Below are 6,805 nucleotides of genomic sequence, written 5' to 3'. Positions count from 1 at the left end.
TCTTTCTATGAACACTTCGCTCACTTGGAATGGGATTGTTCAACTCATCACTATCACATTCCACTTCATTATCAACATTCCACTTCATTATCAACAGGAGCATGCATATGTTCATTTACTTCATCATGCTCAGAAGGATTACTCGCAACAATTGTATTAGAATCCTGCATCTAAACATAAAAACACAAAATTGTACTCATAACATCAACAGGCTTACAGCAACATTCCCATAAAATATGCAGCATCACAGGCTTACAGCAACAGCATCACAGTTATACAGCAAGAAAATTCTAATATTCCATAATAACATGAATACAGTTAATCAGTTATACACTTATACAGCATCACAGGCTTACAACAACAGCAACTCAGCAACCCGACAACTCCAAGAGGCCCAAGCGACCAACTACCAAGACGTAATCTCAACAGCAAGAAAATTGGAAAACTGTAATAGTAAATCACTAAACGACACTCTAACTAATAGTATAACAGAAGGAAGAAGTCAAGAAGAAGAACTTTTTAGCAAGAAAATGTGCAGCATACTCCATAAAACTAGAAAAGTCGGCCATGGCACATACAATTATACACTTATACTATAACTCATAAGTAACTAAAGGAAGAAGAAGAACTTATAAGAATAAAATGTGCAGCATATAGCATACTCCATAAACATAAAACCCATCAGGCCATCACAGATTCACAGTTTCGCTTTCGCACGACTAATGACTCATGCCAACCAATTTAGGTCAAATAGAAATCGAAAAAAATCGACCTCCATCAAAGTATCAAACCAACACTTAAAATAATTAAGATTTAAGAGTTATTTAAGATATTACCAACCGTTGCAAATCGCAACTGAGAAATGGAGAAAGGAATAGGATTCAAGGAAGAATTCCGAAGGACCGAAGCCAGATGTTTCAGAACTCAGAATATCAGAAGAAGATATCAAGAAACCTCCATCAGCTCCTCCACGATTCGTCGATTCCACGGCTCCACCCCAAAGCCAGAGTGTGAGAGCGAGGAGAAATCGAGAAATGAAACCCTAGAACCCTCTCGAGTCTCGACTCTTGAAGTCTCGAACAGCCTGTCAAGTGTGGAATCGCGGTTTTTTTTAAAACGAGTAAACGCAACTTGTAAAAATATAAAATGTAAATGAGTGCTTAGTGGGTTGACGGGTTGACCTGCGGGTTGACAGGTTGACCCGAACCCGACCGGAATAATAAATGGGTCAAATCCTTCAACACGGACACGACCCGTTTCTTTCACGGGTTGACACGAACCCGAATTTTTCGAGTCGGGTTTGGGACGGGTTAGCGGGTCGTGTCAGGAATTGACAGCCCTAGAAAACATGGCCGCGTATAAGGGAGGAGCTTTAACTACTTTCAAGCTCATTCTCAGCTCTTCAGAAATTTAAAATCGGAGGTTAATTTTTTATATTTAAAGCGTGATGATGTTTATATCATCTAATAATCAAAAAATTATAAATTCAAACACATCTTTTTAAATGATTTAATTAATTTTAAGAATTTAACCTACATTAAGATTGGCATGGTATTTTTTAGCAAAATGGTTGCCACATACTAAAATCATTTAATCGAGTTAAATTAGATGGCGCGATGTGATGTGATCAAATGACGAATATGATTGTAGAGAGATGACCACCATTAAATGGAGATTGCGATCACGATGATATGTGATATGGAGATCATGAACGTAGCAAATTTTCTATGATTGAATGGAGAACAAGATTGTGATGAGATGCGCATGATCGAATGCACAACAATCAATCAATCAATGAATTTAGTATAAGCATTGAAATGAACCAAGCCAAACCAAGGTGACTCATATTTGTTGGATCCTATTTTATTCGTGGGTGATGCCTAGAGCGTGCTGGCAAGTCTAGCAAGTTAAACATGGCAAAAGAAAAGGAGAATGAGTGCGTGAATCAATCGCTCTCTCAAAATAGTGAAAATAGGATAATATGCCAAAGATACCTTTCAACTACATATTTATATGATTAAGAGGGTTATAGGAGAGATTACACATACATAAATTATAAATATTATATGAATGAGTGATTACAAACTACTGCAAACACATGGATTAGTCGATAACGTGTACATATAGACATCCATATTTGACATGGCTCTAGCTGCTTCAGAGAAGTACATATGTGAGTGCTCTACACTAGTACCTCTCGAATGAGTGCCTTGAGCGAGTTTTTCTCAGGTGAGTGTTCAGCATGAGTTCTCTTGAGTAAATACCTTATAATGGTGTCTTTGAAAAAATCTTTTAAGTTAAGGACTAGCATAACAGTTGAGATTATTACTATGGATTAATATATATACATATCATGAAGTGGAATAGGGGTGTCAAAAATAAATTCTCGAGTCTTATTCAGATCAAACCCAAAAATGGCATACCATCAACTATCTCAATTTGAATCCGACCCGATTAGGGAAATAGGTCATAGAACCAAACCTGAACCCAACTTGGTTTGAATTTGAGTCAACCCAACATGACCCATTGACCTGAGTTAGGGTGACTGCAAGTGTGTCGAGCGGATGTGCAATCAAGGCCACGAAGTGAGCTGCGAGTTTACACATTTAAGCGAGCAGGCTCGGGCGAGCACGTATAGCATGCAGGCGAGCACATGGGGGTGACTGCAAGCGCGAAGAGCGGAAAGTCCACAAAGCGGACATGCATGAGTGCTCTATGTGTGATGGAAGTCGTGCACAAGTTGGTGGGTTGATTTCGGGTTTTGGGTTGACCCCAACTTGTCTCGAATTTACAATCAAGTCAAGATTTGAAACCCAAACTTCACCCATTTTTCAAATGGGTTGACCCAAACCTAAAATTTGGGTTGGGTTCGGGTTAATTTTTTTGGTCGTGTCAAATATTGGCACCCCTAAGTTTGAATGAGAGCCTTCTAAGGGCTAGGGAAAGTCTTTGTTTAGGATGAGTTATCATAAGGTAAGTACCTCCTCGGGTCAAGGTCTATTAAGGTAAGTTCCTTCATTAGCAAAACCTATATAAGGTATGTGCTTTCTTAGTCAATCTTCTTGATCGAGCTCCTTTAAGACACGCTTTACTGGTCGTCTAAGAATTGTTTGTACCCACATACTAGTTTATGCATTTAGCTCCATGATTCTCTTACTACTTTGCAAAGAACCTTGCAAATAAGACAAGAGGACATGTAAAAAAAAAGTTATCATTTGTAGTGAACAATAAAAGAGAAAAGTAAATTACAAGTTTATATCTTATTTTTATTCCTACTTGGGGATAGGGCTGCAAGCAAACCAAGAGTTCGACGAGCTACTCGATGTTATGTTCGTGTAAAATTCGTTTGTGATCGTTTAACTAACTAAATAAATAAACTTGAACAACATTTCAAATACTCAATCATTAAATAAACAAGCTTGAACACTAATGTGTTCGGTTCATTTATGTTCATGAACAACATCATCTAAAGTTTGTGAACAAGCTCGATATTAAGCTCGATAAAAGCTCGAATAGAGAGAAATGCAATAGGTAAGCTTTATTTAAGAATATATTTATGTAGATTAATCATATTTTTATTTTAAATACACAACTACTTTTATTATAAATTTAATTTTCTGAACAAAAGACATTTCACATTTGTCCATGTTCGCTAGATTGTTTGTTTAAGATGTTCATGAACAAATTTAATGTTTATTTGTTCAATAGATTATTTGTTAAATATGTTCATGAACATAGCTTGTTAAGGCCTGTTTGTTTAAAGCTCGATAAGCATTAAACGAACAGAACATGAATCGAAAACGAACCAAACACGAACACCCTTAAATTAAACGAACTAAACATGAACACAAATAATAAAGCTCGAATCAAACACGAATTGAACTTGAACAAGCTAATGATAAACGAACTCAAACATGAACACTCACATACTCGGCTCGGCTCGGTTCGTTTGAAGCTCTACTTGGGGAAGAGAGCCTTACCTAAGATTCTCATAATGATATCAATTTGATTTTTTGTACAATACCTATAAATAGAGAAAGAGAGGGGGGTTGTGGAGCTGTTTAGATCACACTCTTCTCTTGGATAATTGCAAATTGCAAAATGCCCTTCTATACAAGTGCAAGGCTGTAAAGGCAAGGAGGCATAAGTTTAACTAGCTAGTATAAATGGTGATGAAGAAAGTGTTACCTGGTCAAACAAGGCAAAAATAATTTGATCCTCTAATTTTGCAACGGTGCCCTCATTGAAAGGCATTTTAAACATGACTTGATGTATAAGCATGTTGGCCAAGACATTATGGTAGTCAGCGAAATACTTGAGGTGATTGAGCTAATACCTAAAGTGTTTGACTCAATGCTTTGAGGTGGCTGACCAAGCAACTCCAATTTAGCTCCCTCTAGAGAGTAAGAGAATGCTCCTACCCAATTAGTCCAATTTTAAGAACTATTTAAAATATGCAACTCATTAGCTCATCATACCATGATTTTAGTTACAAGTGGGAATGACAAGTTTCCTCGATCTTATATTAAAAGAGGTTGGGTGGCAAGGATTCATCACTAGAGGTAAGAGGAACTTTTTTTTTTTTTAAGATACATATCCAAGGGCTTGATGTCATTGCTCTTAGTGAACCTAGAATTCACTTTATCATGATGTGTTAGGTTCATCAATCAAGCAAGTTGGGCCCTAGCCTTTACTAAGTGGGAACTTAGTTTATACACTAAGTTGCATGACATTTATGCCCAAATCATTGATATTTCTCTTAGTTTGTTGGATAATAATTTCCTAAGCCTAACTATTGACTCAATGGGGCAAGCATGACTTTGATGAGTTAAGTGGAGGGTGCCGCAAGTATGTCCAATAATCTTTTGTTGAGAGTTCCTCAACCCTTCTCCATCATTACCTTTTTTTATATTTATGAGCCTACTTTGCATCCATCAAGCCATCTAAGCACCATAGTTTAAAGGTTGTTTTAGGGTGAGTGTTAGCTTTAAAGGAGGGTCTTGCTCACTTCAAGACCTAGTTCAAAGAAGAGAAGAAGAGGACCATTACCTTCAAGAAGGCATGCCCTTCTATAGTTGTGGGTGAGGACACTAACTCACTATATAAAAATGTTCACAATATAAAGGATGAGGTAGTACTAATTTGCAAGTTTTTAAAGTCATGGCAAGCACGTTAATTCCTGGCTGGACGGAAGTTCGTCCTATGGTGCTTGATTAGGAATGGACTAGTATCCCCATGTATCCTTATTGATCTAAAATGTAAGCATTTTCTTGGGGGCAAAAGATATAAACTCATATCAAGTAATTAAAATATGTAAAAATTTTAACTTATATAAAGTTGTTTTTATTATGAACGATTTGCAAAGTTAATGTGTAAATATGGAATTTGTTTATTTATTTACCTACGACGACTCATCATTATTACATGCGGTGACTCCTCTTTTTTGGTTCGCCTACCAAATGTGAGTGCATCTTCTTATAATGATGAGAGATATGTGAGATTTGCTAATATATGGCATATGTGACTTTGACTCAAATTTTGAATCACTTATCTTTATAAATACTCTATTGCCCTCATGCTAGGGCATTTATTTCCTCATTTCCTCCATGGCCTTCTCTCTCTTTACTTGCTCTCTTACTCTTTAGAGATGGCTATTTTTCAAAGGTGCCAAAAGACTTCATTGATTCTAAATACAATCATTCTTCATAAGTGACTCTCCTCATTATCGAGATGGCTTTCCTTGGATACTACTTCAAGAAAGATAATTTCTTGGTGCTAGTTCCCAATAAGCATAGCTGCCTAAACACTACATATAACGAATGATCACTACAAACTTGGGCGATGACTTCCATAGTGCATTGAGTTTCTCAACAACTTTAATTTTTATGGATTTGTTCCAACCCAAAATAATGCAAAACTCGATAGCAAGTAGAGTTAAAAGTGAGCAAAGCTGACTCAAACTCTGACTCCCTCACAATCTTGTGAGTCCATCTTATCAAGCTATAGCTTGAGATCGAGCTCAAACTTGAGCTCACAAATTAAAGGAGCATGAACTTGAGTTTGATGAGACTCAACTCACCAGCTTGCAAGTTTAATGAGACTCGACCCTAATCAAATCATTAAACCTTGAACCATTCATTTTTCCAATTTGATATCAAATCTTGTTTTCACAACCTTGATAATTTATAAATAAATTGAATTTCAACTAACAAAATTTAAATACAATGTTTTTTATAAATAAATAAGTATCATCCAAAGTAGTTATAATTTATCATATTTTAAAAATAAGAAATTAGAATATTAAAGTTTTTATCTGGGCTTATTTGAAATTGCTTCAGTTTCTTTTTTTTTTAATGATAAAAGCGTAATTAAAACTTTTTTTATTTCCACAAATACTCATCTAAAAACAAATGAATAATTAAATTATTCATTTTTCGCCATTTGCTTTTATTTTATTTATTATTATATATCATATAATAATAGTAGGTACTATTATCAGATCCATTTGATAACTTTATTTTAATTACTTTTAGAATTATTAGTTTTACCATTTAATATTGCCCGTTAATAGAAATACACAATAATAGCCTAGGTTCAATCTTACAAATACTTAATGCATGCCTAAAACAGTAACATAAATATAAATGAAAGTGACCATCATTAGGGCTTCAATTGGGACTATTTTCTTATTATTTTTTAATATAAGATTTTTATTCAAAAAACTTTTAAACTGAAAAATTATTTTAAATAACAGTAAAAAACTGCCTCAAACAAAACCTTAATATAAGATTAAACATAAATCACA

The sequence above is a fragment of the Dendrobium catenatum genome, unplaced genomic scaffold, assembly GCF_001605985.2.
Source record: "Dendrobium catenatum unplaced genomic scaffold, ASM160598v2 fragScaff_scaffold_1211, whole genome shotgun sequence".
Taxonomy (NCBI): Eukaryota; Viridiplantae; Streptophyta; class Magnoliopsida; order Asparagales; family Orchidaceae; genus Dendrobium; species Dendrobium catenatum.
The sequence above is the reverse complement of the archived record's forward strand: the minus strand, read 5'-3'. Positions refer to the sequence as shown.